General features: G+C 43.1%; 1 protein-coding gene across 1 annotated transcript in view; it reads right to left on the bottom strand.

Moving 5' to 3' along the window:
- The window catches only part of KIF26B (kinesin family member 26B), a 763,222-nt gene that overhangs the window by 272,624 nt on the left and 476,545 nt on the right, over window positions 1–14,053 (bottom strand). The window lies entirely within an intron of this gene.

Here is a 14,053-nt window from a genome sequence, read left to right as displayed (position 1 = left end):
TTATAATTTTGCTGATCTACAAAGCCACAGCATTTCTTTAAATCCACAAACAGTTCAACAGGAATCCAATTAAGCCTTGTTTTCTTCTATATGTTTCTTCGATTTAGTACACAGAACACGTTGCAGCTTATCACCCAATTAATGAGGTGCACAAACAGCAATTTATGAGAGACAATTCGGTTCCATAAAGGGACTTCTGCCTGACAAAGACATATTTGTCATCTCTAAAGTCACCAGGTGCTGAAAAATTACCTGTTGAGAGTTTAAATATAAGCAGCCAATGAATACATTATTACTATTATTAAAAGGCCACATAAAGATTAGATTAGATTAGATTAGATTAGATTAGATAATTTTATTTGTATCCCGCCCTCCCCGCCGGAGCAGGCTCAGGGCGGCTAACAGCATTATATAAAAACAAAGTTATATCCAGCATTCAAATTCTGACAAGTTTAAAATCAATCAATCAATTAAATTAAATTAATAAAAGTGCTATTGCTATTCGTTCTTTTGTGGTGGCGGTTATCCTTAGCAGCTTCTTTCTTCAGCGAAGGCCAGTCGGAAGAGGAAGGTCTTGCAGGCCCTGCGGAATTGTTCAAGGTCCCGCAGGGCCCGCATTTCCTCTGGGAGTTGGTTCCATAGGCTCGGGGCTACAGAAGAGAAGGCCCGGTTGCGGGTGCATTGCAGCTTCACCTCTCTCGGTCCGGGGGTGGTCAGCAAGTTTTTTCCAGTTGACCTCAGTGCTCTCTGGGGTTCATATGGGGAGAGACGGTCCCTAAGGTAGACAGGTCCTCGACCATATAGGGCTTTAAAGGTAATGACCAGCACTTTGTAACGAACCCGGTATATAACTGGCAGCCAGTGCAGCTCGCGCAGCCCAGGCTGTATGTGCTCCCATTTAGGGAGCCCCAGCAACAGTCTGGCCGCTGCGTTCTGCACCAGCTGCAGCTTCCGGGTTCGGTACAGAGGCAGCCCCATGTAGAGGGCATTACAGTAATCCAGCCTCGAGGTGACCGTTGCGTGAAGTACCGTTGCCAGATCTTGGTGCTCTAGGAAGGGAGCCAACTGCCTTGCCCGCCTTAGATGGAAAAAGGCTGACTTGGCAGTGGCTGCAATCTGAGCCTCCATAGATAATGAAGGCTCCAGTAAGACTCCCAGACTCCTAACCCGGTGCGCCGCTTTCAACGGCGCCCCGTCGAAGACCGGAAGAGGTATTTCCCCTTCCCGGGCGCCCCGACCCAGGCAAAGGACTTCTGTCTTCGCTGGATTCAATTTCAGCCCGCTCCCCCTCAACCATGTTGCCATATCCTGCAAGGCCCGGTCTAAATTCTCAGGGACGCAGTCAGGCCGGCCGTCCATCAGTAAGTAGAGTTGGGTGTCATCCGCATACTGGTGGCACCCAAGTCCGTATCTCCTGGCAATCTGGGCAAGGGGGCGCATATAGATATTAAATAACTTTGGTGAGAGAACTGCCCCCTGAGGTACTCCACAACCCAGTGTGCACCTCCGGGACCGCTCGCCACCAATTGCCACCCTTTGTCCCCGATCCTCGAGGAAGGAGGAGAGCCATTGTAAGGCAGACCCCCTCACCCCTATATCGGCGAGGCGGCGGGTCAGTAGCCGATGGTCGACCGTGTCGAACGCGGCTGACAGGTCTAACAACATCAGCACTGCCACGCCGCCCCAGTCCAGGTGCCGTTGGAGATCATCCATCAGGGCGACCAGTACTGTCTCCGTCCCATAACCCGGGCGAAAGCCGGACTGGCAAGGGTCTAGGATGGAAGCGTCATTCAGAAAGCTCTGCAAATGCGACGCCACTGCCCTCTCTATTATTTTACCTAAAAACGGTAAATTAGAGACCGGTCGGTAGTTTGCCAATTCGGCCGGGTCTGCTGTACTTTTTTTCAAGAGGGGTCGGACCAAGGCCTCTTTCAGGGATGATGGAAAGTGCCCCTCTGAGAGGGATCTATTTATGATGTCCCGTAAAGGACATTCAAGCTCCCTCCGGCAGGATTTAATTAGCCAGGAGGGGCATGGGTCCAGATCGCAAGTTGTGGGGCGCGCAGAGGAGAGAATTCCGTCAACTTCCTCCAGGCTGAGCGGGTCGAAATGATCCAAGGTTAAATCAGAAGACAGGCATGGGGCCTCGGGCTCATGTACTGTATCTAAGGTGATGGGCAGGTCCTGGCGGAGCAACGTGATTTTGTCTGCAAAAAATTTCGCAAAAGCCTCACAGCCTATTTCTAATTCTCTAGCGTTTAGTCTGCCCTGGGGCAGTGTAGTTAAATGTCCAATTATTTTAAACAGTTGTGCCGGGCGCGAATTTGCAGACCACTGGAAGGCCAGCCAGGCTCTGGGAACTGTGCACCCCTCTCCACATGCATGCTACTCAGGCTGTGCTGCTCTTGTCACTGGCAGTCAGAAGAAACTCAACATCACCCCCTCCCCCCATACTGCCAACCTCCTGTCAGGTGTAGAGAAAGCACCCAGCTAGTTGCCTGAAGTGGGTGTGCATTTTCTTCAATGGCACATTATGGGCAGGGCCAGTCATTTGCTGTACTCTTGGCGAAAATATGCAGGACGTTATCACCTGGCTTCATGGTTGCCTGATTGTAGCATTTTGATTTGGGAAAAGAGTGACCCTTTATGTTTGGCCATCATTTATAGCTACTGTATCTTATATATGTATTTAGGCATTTAATTTCATCCTTTTGCAGCCTGCCTTCCTTCCTTCCTTCCTTCCTTCCTTCCTTCCTTCCTTCCTTCCTTCCTTCCTTCCTTCCTTCCTTCCTTCCTTCCTTCCTTCCTTCCTGGGGACTCAAGGTGGAGTACCCAGAGCGAGTCAATACAATGGACTGATGGGACATTCAATAGACAGTACAGTAGGAAAGAGCAAGAGTCCAGAAGCACCTTAAAAACTTAACAAAAGTTGTGGCAGGGTAGAGCTTTCATGAGTCAATGGCTCACTTAAAAATGAACTGTGACTCACGAAAGATCATACCCTGTCACAACTTTTGTTAGTCTTTAAGGTGCTACTGGACTCTTGTTCTTTTCTGTTGCTAGGCTACCCATCTTGATCTATCTCCATGGAAGTCAGTGCAATAGGATTAGGGTTGTAGAACCACCTGGAAATCTAAGGATAGAACTGGGACAAAGCATAAGTATTGACATGACACATTAAATAATGCAAAATTCCACAGTAGGATCTTAGTTTTGGCAAGCTACACACAATAGTATAGACCACAGACCATAATACTTTTTCCAAGTAAGTTTGTGAATAATTTAGTACAGTGCAAGTCTCTGGTTGAGACACTAATTGAAAAGAATACAGAAAGAGCAGGTACACCAGATAAACAATGTAACAGAACTGGATTGCAAAATTAGAGAAGTGAACATGAAAAACCTGTGATAAACTGTGATAAAAAAAATAAGACAAATGTGACAAACATGATGGTTTTGCTTTTCAGGGAATGCATGGAAAACCAATAACATTTCTCAAAAAAGTCAAGTCAAGTCAAGTCAAGTCAAAAAAAAAAGGCCTGTGCGGTTTCTGAAATTCTGGACTTTGTTTCTCTTTACTGCATTCTTTTTCTTTGGAGGAGGAAGATTTTGTTTTAATGGAGGCAGGCCTGGTTAAAATTTGTTTTTGATGTTTGCCTTCACAGAAAGTATGGATGTAGCATGCCCAGGGCTTTTTTCGAGCAGGAATGCACAGGAACGCAGTCAGGGTGTGTGGCCTAATATGCAAATGAGTTCATGCTGGGCTTTTTTAACCCCAAAAGCCCTGAGCATGCCCATAATGGACCGAATTTCCAGAAACATGAAATACTTTTGGTGATGTCAGGGGGTGTGACATAATATGCAAATGAGCTCCTGCTGGACTTTTTCTACAAAAAAACCCCTGACCATGAGTGTCAACCTAAGACATGCAAATTGAAAGCCAACTGCTGTAATGGCATCAGAATAAAGTTATTCAAACTACCATGGGCGTCTGTTTTCTCTTAATAATGTAACTTATTCACTAAGCTGATTGCTTTCCTATAGAGGTGTTTTTCCATCAAGGGTATTCCACAATACAATCATTTTATCTTTATGTGGCAGGAATGCTTCTGATGCTGGTGCAAATACACTGTCTCAAGAGTGCCCACCAAGGACTTCAGTAACATCTCAATTGCCTCTATCAAAGTTAAACCCCACACAACCTCCTCCCTCTTTGCAGTGTACCCGGCTGGAACATGGAATGGATTCCTCTCCACCAAACTTTGAAGGACAACTGACAAATAACCTTTAGACAGCTCACCTTGAAGATGATTTTTTCAGCTCCTTTGAGAAACTGTGTTGTGAGGAACAGCAGTCAATAATTGCTAGCCTAGAATTTATGAAGAACAAATTGAATGGTCTCCAAGTCCTGGAACACCAGTCCTCTGATGCCTCAGCCTCACATAAAAACCCACCTGCTCCAGTAGACACCTTGGAACTGAATCCTTCAGTAGCTATGGATCATCATTGCCAAAAGAAGCCTCCTGGGTGTGCCTCTCAAATCCACAGCTCCAAAACTGATTTGGTCAAGTCCCCAACTGATTCTTCCACAAATGATCAACCAACTCAATTCCTTCTGATGTCGCAACGGATTTAATTAAATTGCTTATCTCCATAACCTGTGCAAAACAGTTGTGTCTGCCCTGTAGACAACATTTCTATGAATCTGATAGATTGACTAAACTTTTTAAAATTGAATTACAAGCAACCACAGAACCAGCCTATCCACCTTATCTCCTGAAACATTGCCGGCTGGGGAGGGGGGGGGCAAAAGTGACGATCTTGACATAATGAGTTTTTTGAATGACATTATTCTATTACAGGAAATTTGGTCCCCAAAAGACAGCGTTCGGCAGCGTTCGATATGGTCGACCATCGGCTTCTGGCGTGCCGCCTTGCCGACGCAGGGATTCAGGGGTTGGCCTTGCAATGGCTTTCCTCTTTCCTTGACGGTCGGGGACAAAGGGTGGCGATTGGGGAGGAACTGTCCCGGAGACACACGCTTGATTGTGGGGTGCCTCAAGGGGCGGTGCTTTCCCCGATGTTATTTAACATCTATATGCGCCCCCTTGCCCAGATGGCCCGAGGGTATGGGCTGGGTTGCCATCAATATGCTGATGACACCCAGCTCTATCTGCTTATGGACGGCCGGCCCGCCTGCGCCCCAGAAAATCTGGACCGGGCATTACAGGCAGTGGCTAGGTGGCTTAGGCTGAGTGGGCTGAAGCTGAACCCGGCGAAGACAGAGGTCCTTTGCTTGGGTCGCTGCGGCCCGGGAAGGGAACTCCCCCTGCCAGTTTTTGATGGCGCTCCATTAACAGCGTCAGGCAGGGTTAAGAGCCTGGGGGTGCTGTTGGAGCCTTCATTGACGATGGAGGCTCAGATAGCAGCCACTGCCAAGTCCGCTTTTTTTCATCTTAGGCGGGCGAGGCAGTTGGCCCCCTTCCTGGAACGTGACGACCTGGCAACAGTGATTCATGCTACGGTCACCTCGAGGCTGGACTACTGTAATGCCCTCTACATGGGGCTACCCTTGTGCCGGACCCGGAAACTGCAGTTAGTGCAGAACGCTGCTGCCCGGCTGTTATTAGGGCTCCCAAGATGGGAGCACATTCGGCCGGGGCTCCAGGGTCTGCACTGGCTGCCAGTAATATTCCGAGTCCGGTACAAGGTGTTGGTTATTACCTTTAAAGCCCTATATGGCCTAGGACCTGCCTACCTTAGGGACCGTCTCTCCCCACACGTTCCCCAGAGAGTACTACGCTCAGGTTCACAAAACCTGTTGGTAGTCCCCGGGCCAAAGGAGGCCCGTCTAAAATCCACCAGGGATCGGGCCTACTCAATAACGGCACCTTATTGGTGGAACCAGCTGCCGGAAGAGGTGCGGGCCCTGTGGGATCTAGGGCAATTCCGCAGGGCCTGCAAGACAGTCCTCTTCCGGCAGGCCTATGACATTAGCTGACAATGTAAAACACCTTGGATGGAACAAAATGTATCTATAGGCCGCCGGTTTTATTCTATCTTGTTTTTTACTAATTTATGGTTTAATTGTATTTTTAAAGGTTTTAAACTGAAGTTGTTTTAATTATTATGTTGTAAGCCGCCCTGAGACACTTAGGTGAGAAGGGCGGGGTATAAATCTTAATATAAATAAATAAATAAATAAATAAATAAATAAATAAATAAAATCTTAATTAATGGGTTTTCTTCCTTCTCCCTATCTGCTGTGAAAACGAATACTAAGGGCCATTATAAAGTCGACCTGAGCTGCCTAGTCAATCAGCTATCTAATTTATGGATTACCAAACAATTCAGAATGGTCTCTTGTGAGTCCCAAGGAAATAAGTGGTTCAATCTCTGAATTGAAGACTGGCAAGGCCCCTGGTCTAGATGGGATTCCAGCTGAACTCTTTAAGAAGTATGTGGACTGGTGGGCTATCCCACTGGCAAACCTATTTACTCTTATTGACCATAACAGAAACATCCCTGATTCCTGGTTAAGATCATTAATATGTCCAACATGCAAAAAAGGTAATTCGGCTTCCCCTGGAATTAAATTGGTTAACCAAAGAGAAAATGATTGGTCCGGAACAAATTGGTTTCCTTAAAGGGATATCTACAATTGATCATTGTGCCACCCTTGCCTTCTTGGCAAATAAATATCTGAAGCCTAAAAGAGGGAAATTGCATGCAGCCTTTATTGATCTAAAGGGCGCTTTTGACTCAGTCATCAAAGATCTGGGAAAAACTTAAATCTTGGGGATGGAACCATGCCTACTTTTATTAATCAAGAAACTACATGATGCTACCTCAGGTGTTATTAAAGTATCCCGATGGTCAACTCTCTTCCAGTTTCCCAATTACTAAAGGAGTAAAACAGGGCTGTGTTCTTGCCCCTTATCTCTTTAATCGGTTTCTGAATGACTTAAACCAACATATGTCCACTGTGAATGGCCACCCTCCCTTTTTAGAACAATTAGCAGTGTCCTTACTGCTATATGCTGACAATACCAGAATTGTCACGTACCAGAATTGGCCTCCAAAAATACTTGAAAGCCTTTCACCAATACTGTAGATTGAAATGACTTGTAATTAATTATGAAAAATTTAAAAATCCTGGTTTTTTTCAAAGAGCTGGCACCTATTTAAATGGCGCATTGGTACAGGAGAAATCGAACAAGTGAAGGCTTTCAAGTATCTGGGAATTACCTTTATCTACAACCTTAGATGGCCAACACATAGTAATAGAGCTGTAAGTTTAGTAAAATGTTCTCGGGGCAAATTAAAAAGTTCTATTTTTTAGGAGGTAACCATTTCATTCCAGCACCTCTGAAAATTTATAATGCCAAAATCCTTCCTCAGTTGCTATATGGAATACCTTTGTGGATTGGAGCCTTTAGTCCCTGCGTGGAGAATGTGCAATCATTATTCTTCCGTCAGATTTTAGGTGCTCCCAAATGTGTCCCCTACTCATCCATTTGTGCAGAGCTAGGTTTACACCTTTAAGAAACCAGGGCCTGGATTATGGCTTTTAAGTTCTGGTTAAAAATCCATTTCAGAACGGATTCAGGAAGTTTACTATACTACCTGATGAAAGGCAGGCACAGCACCTCTTGGCTCTCTACATTTACCCACAAACTACAAAAACTTGGTATTGAGGTGGACATTCTTTTCTTATGTGATGAATTATATATTTTAAGAACAATCCAACTAAGGCTTATGGATCACGAATACCAAAAAGTGTTCCCCTCACATCCCCCTGTTTGCTCTGTAGCTAATCTAGGTATACTCCAAAGACATTGGAAGATACTCCATTATTTTTTTACTTCAGATTCCCCATTCCATCATCGGACTTTTACTCTGGCATGTTTAAATGCCTTCCCATCAACAGTTCTCTTTGGTAGGTTTAGACATATACCTCTCCAAAATAGATTATGTCGAAGTGAATCAGGAGTCCTTGATTGTATATCCCATATTATTTCAGAATGCCCTCTCCTGGCCTCACAATGTAGTCAATTTTTAGCTGAATACCTCCAACGCAATATATTAACTAAAAGGAAAACTCTAACCTACTTTTTAGAAGATGTTAATCCCCACATTACTACATGTGTTGCGAATTTCTTAGTAGAAGTCTATAAAGTTAAATCTAGGCATACTACTGTATTTTAATTGCTGGGTGTCTACTCTTGATTTGTATCATTGGCCGCTATTTTAATTGATTGTTTTATGTATTGTTCTTACTATACTTCAGGCCTTTGTATCTACTTTTGATTGTGAATCATTATTGCTTTTATGCCAATAAAGGTCGGAACGAACGATCACCCAATTAGACCCCTGCCCTCCTCTGGCTCAGGCTTTCTATCTTTTTACCAAGAACTCCCCAATTTTATTCATTAATGTTTACATTCCCCTCATGTCTGTATGAAAGTCACTAAATGCTTACTTAGATAGGCTCTCAGGAAAAGCTCCTGAGGCCGCCCTGCTCCTAGTCGGCGATTTCAATACTAGGATAGGCTCCTGTAACACCCAGCTAAGCAATCATCTGAGTTGGGGTGAAAAGGATCACATACCCCGTCCATTCTTATTCCATAGATTCTTTTGTGAGTCAGACCAGCTGTTATCTGGCTGATCTTTGTGTGCGGTTTAACCTCTACGTATTAAATGGATCCCCCCAACATGACTCCATAGGCCAATACACTTACATCTCTTCACGTGGCTGCAGTATGGTTGATTACGCGTTTGCCTCACTGGATCTTAAAGACCACATCACTAAATTCTTGTTAGGCAACTGAACAGAAAGTGAGCATCTACCTATACTGCTTTCACTAAGGACAGGCCCTGAGTCCACCAGCCATTCACAACTTAGCACTGAACATTCTATCCACCCCATGTACAAGAAGTTAACATGGTCACCATTCCTCTCGACTCAGATACAAAGATAGATGCTCAGTGATGCAGGACTGCAATTACATTGTAAGCTTTCTAGTGCTAATTATGCTTCAGAAGCACTCTCAGTTTATGATTCTATAGTTGGAAAAATGAATGATTTAGTTCAACCCCCCGATCATAAGCAAACAGTCTTCCCTACTAATAATTGGTTCAATGCTGATTGCTTCCTTGCCAAACACAAATTACATCGATTTTTCCACCAGATGTGCAAAAGTAACATTCCATGGAACTTCCAACACTATTGCACAATAAAGAGGGAATGTTAAATACTTTTTCCTCAGAAAAAACATGCCCACTCCTTAGGACATTGGATTAAACTTTTCCAAACCATTAAAAACAATAATAACAAAGACTTCTGGTCCCTGGTTTCAGATCTTAATAACTATCCTGGTGCCCCCAACATTTGCCCAATTTCACCACAAAAATGGGTCTCTTATTATACTTGCTTATTTAATAATGTATCTATGACTGCCTCCACTAATGTCTCGTTAACACTCTCCGACATTCCTGAATGGCCACCAGTTACACAAGATAAAGTAGCTGAGCTAATTTCTTCCCCAAAAACGCACAAAGCCCCAGGCCCTGATGGCATACCAGCCGAGCTCTTTAAAAGCAACATTGAGTGGTGGTCCTCCTCACTGGCACATCTTTTTACTTTGATCGAAAAATTTGGTTCCAGAAACATGGCTAAACTCTATAATAACCCCAATCTTTAAAAAAAGGTGATTCCAACAATATTGAGAATTATAGACCTATTAGCCTTTTATCTATCTTAGGGAAACTCTATGCTAAACACTTATTAAAGAAGCTATCTCCTTGGTAAACTATATGTGGCATTTATCGATCTCTGCAAAGCTTTCAACTCAATTGATAGACAGCTTTTCTGGGACAAACTATTTAAATTAGGCATCGATCAGCACCTTTTGTTTTTGATACGCAAACTCCATCTCTCTAATTCTTGTCAGGCCAAATTTACTAACAAGGGCACATTAACGTAAAAAATTCCTATTTCCAAGGGGGTAAAGCAGGGCTGCATCTTGGCTCCTTCCTTGTTCAATTTGTTTCTCACAGACCTCCCCCTTTACTTAGCTAAATTAGATGGACATGCCCCTAAACTAAATTCCAAACTGGTCCCTATTCTCCTATATGCCGATGCTGCTGTCTTATCCCTCACCAAAGTGGGGTTAATACGTTCTTTGTCATCTTTTATTTCATACTGCACCCAGAACTCCTTATCCATCAACTACCATAAGACCAAAATCCTGCTGTTCTCCAAATCATGGAAACAGCATACCTGGAAAAGTAATGGCAGATGCATTGACCAAGTTGAATCTTTTAGATACTTGGGAGTTCTTTTCCATTATAATTTGAAATGATGCATGCATCGTGATCAAGCTCTTCTTACGGCCAAGAACAAGCTATCGGCGTTAACTCGTTTCCATTATCAAAAAGGCAATCAATTTGTCCCAGTTGCTTTGCGAATCTTTCACACCACACTACTCCCTCAGCTACTTTTATGGGATCCCTGTGTGGTTCCAATGTTTCAGCAAAAAACACCAAAAAACCCCACAGCTTCTTTTTTACGCTGCATCTTGGGCATTCCCAACTCAGTGTCTTATTTCACCCTGTGTGCCAAATTGGGTCTTCGCACAGTAGAGTCTATAATCTGGATTACCACCACAATCAAATACTGGCTCCACCGTCGTCCGAGGTTTCTGGTAGATATAAGGGTATCCCTTACGAACAGAGACACCTATACCAATAAAGGTTATGTTTGTATGTAACTTATTCACACTGGGGAAAAATATATATATTACAGAAACTGGACATTCAAAACAACATTTTCAAAAATCTTACATCTGTTTGAAAAACAATAACTTCACAAGTTTTGCATCATTCAAGGGCTGCAAGTCCATTGCTGCTATAGGCTTGAACTACAGTCCATACTCTTAACAGATTATGAAAATATTGCCGCATAGACCATAGAGGATATTGGAACATGATGTTATAAAGACTAACGATGGCACAAGCACTTCTACTGGAATGGCACAAGCACTTTCCTTGGAGCCTTTAATTAGGCGTGAGTCTTCTCTTTGAAATGTGAAAGTGAATAAGGACTTCTGTGCATTTTGAATAGTTTGAATAATGTTAATGTCTATCAGGACTTTATAGGCTTTGTATATTGAACATTGTATACTACAGGTTATTACAAAATTGTTGTGATTGTGTGACATTACTTTCTTGTAGTTGGTCCCCACTTGGAGACTGGCAACATCTATGGAACCACTACGTGTTTTGTTCTGTGCATAACTGTAGCAATAAACACAAATTTTGAAACCCTCAACTGCTACATTTTCACAAATTTTGAAACCCTCTACTGCTACATTTTCAATTTTCAATAACAATTGCTCAGTCAGGTCAATTTATACAATCAATACATCTTCCTTTACTTATATGTGTAGTTAAATTCAATTGATTTTTAGTGTAATAATGTAAGATACTTCATCCATTCTTTCTCTTTCACAATACTTCACTCACACTCTTTGACACTATGTTGTTTAGTTTTTTAAACTAATCGTTTAATATTTCTAAAGTACTTATTGAACCAAAAGATCCATAGCTGACATTTTCTTTAAAGAAAAAGAAACATCATTGGAAGATAGCTGGTCTTTCCAAAACTTTAGAATGATATGCCATTTTGACAATCCTAACCTTTAAGATGGCATTAAAACAGAAGAACCTGGATTCATTTTGGCCTGTAACTGAGAAACAGATGTAAAATGTATGTGCTACATCTCTCTCTTTTAGAAAGGAAAGACCAAGCAAGTGGCAGAACTAAAGATACACACACCCCACTTATGGGAAAACAATCAAAGATGATACTTGAAAGATTCCTGGCTTGGGAAGCCTTCAAATTCCCATTTGCTATGCCATCCAAACGCAGGCATCTGAGCAGTTTGCTCCCACCCCACGGATTGATCGTAAACTAGGATAAACTTGGATTTAAATAGTTCAGAATTCCAGTTTGTAGGGAGGAAAACAAACTTGAACTTGACCAGGCGAACACACAATGTCTGAATGCAGCTGTACTTTCTTTTCTCCCCCTGCTCCCAAATACAAGCCTGTAGATGTGACTGGTGCTTCATTACAGGCCAGCATGCGATCCAGGCAATCCAATAGAAACCGACAGAGACCACAACACTTGATAATCATTTTCCATTAGCCTGCATAATCCAGGAACTGCAACTATTCCTCTCCCTTTTCTCCTTGCTCTGAATAATAAATAGCTTTAATCTTTCATTTTCTTTTACAGCCTAGCAGAAGAGCAAAGTGAATTCTCATTGGCATTCTTCCACAGGGAAAAGCAGAGCTTTTATGAGCAGGAACATAGTTCTGGCTGGCTTGACCAGGGCTCCGGCTCAAAAAATGGTCTCCAGCAGAGGGAAGGCACTAGACAGCCACGCACTCCCAGATCATGTGCTCCATCCTCTCTGCCACCTCCAGCCTCCAACAGGTTTGCGAAGAGAATGAGAGGTGTGGAGCTGTCCACAAGCACCCCCTCCTGGGAGAAACTGGTCCTGCCCTTGTCCACTCCACTGCACGTGGCTCTCTTTCTCCAGCAGTGTTTGGGGGAGGTGTGAAACAAGGTCTCTCATCAGGCTATGCAAGTACACACATTAATGAAATGCAGCTGATGGCACTCTACTGTTCTGTGTCAAAATGCAGAAAGTAACCTACTGAACAGGTAATGTCACTTCCAGTAACATCAGGGGGTGTGGCCTAATAAATGAGTTCCTGCTGGGCTTTTTTCTACCAAAAAAGCCCTGGGGAAAAGTATCTGCCCATCTTTCTATCTATCGCAAAGAGGAAACCTAATACAAGCTGCTGCTTACATGGAATCCAAGGCTCAGAGTACATATGGCACCCCAGATCTCTTTTTAGCATAAAGTACCCACTCAGGCTGCAATATTCAGTGAGAGACAGGCCACTTAATACTTTTTCACCACCTTTTTCCCCACTTCCAAATAATCTCCCCAACATAATATCTGTGGGAGAAAAGACATAGCTGAATATTTCTTTACTCCCAAAGGACAAAAGCATCATGGAGGGGTGCAACTTGGAAATAGAACACTAGCAGAAAATAAAGAGTTAATATGCTCCTTCGCCCTGCCCTGTTGCTCTCACACTGGGGACAGACAACTAGGCAGCTGCTGCAAAAAAAGAAAGAAAGAAAATAAGAGTGGGAGGATTATACCTGCTTAATTTGCAGTTTGGTTTCCAGGCTAGCTAATCAAAGGAAGTAGGGTGCAAACTGCTATGGATTTTAAAGATTCTACTGAGCAAGATGAATGAAGACTGAAGCGAAAATCATCAAGTGAAAATCATCATTGTTTGTAAGTTTCTCCAACTCTTGCTACTTCCATTAAATAATTACAAAAAAGTCTTGAGATCTGGATAAAATTTTAGTTTATGCTTGTGTGCATGTACAGGGATCTATAAATATGCCTCTTAACAGCTCACACGATGCTTGTTTTTATTCTTTATATATGCATCCAATTTCATAGCAACAAAACTACCCAAGCTGTGCCTTTCAGAGCTATCTTTCTTTCACATTCTGGCTGGTTTAACTCATTCAGCCTTTGCCCTCCAATAGTACCTGCTGGACAAGCTCAGCTGAAGGTTTTCTATAATCACTTAGCAATTCATTGCATTTGTTTGTTACATAATTAATAATTACATACAGGGCTTTTTTTGAGCAGGAATGCACAGGAACACAGTTCCGGCTGGCCAGGCATCAGGGTATGTGACTTAATACACAAATGAGTTCCTGCTCGGGTTTTTTTCTACAAAAAAGCCCTGATTACATAATACAGTTAAATATGTAATCCTTACCCAGAGTCACCCCCCCCCCCCAAATCTTGCATCCTATTTCTCAGATTGTGATGAAATCAAGGGAATTTCCCCTGGTTTGAGGCGCTAGTTTCATACTACCCACTGGTGCACTGGCAATGTGTGCCATTTTAATGCAAGACTGTGGTTTGTAGGATTTTTCTGTGAGGAAAAG

The sequence above is a fragment of the Heteronotia binoei genome, chromosome 1 (genome assembly GCF_032191835.1).
Source record: "Heteronotia binoei isolate CCM8104 ecotype False Entrance Well chromosome 1, APGP_CSIRO_Hbin_v1, whole genome shotgun sequence".
Lineage (NCBI taxonomy): Eukaryota > Metazoa > Chordata > Lepidosauria > Squamata > Gekkonidae > Heteronotia > Heteronotia binoei.
The sequence above is the reverse complement of the archived record's forward strand: the minus strand, read 5'-3'. Positions and strand labels throughout refer to the sequence as shown.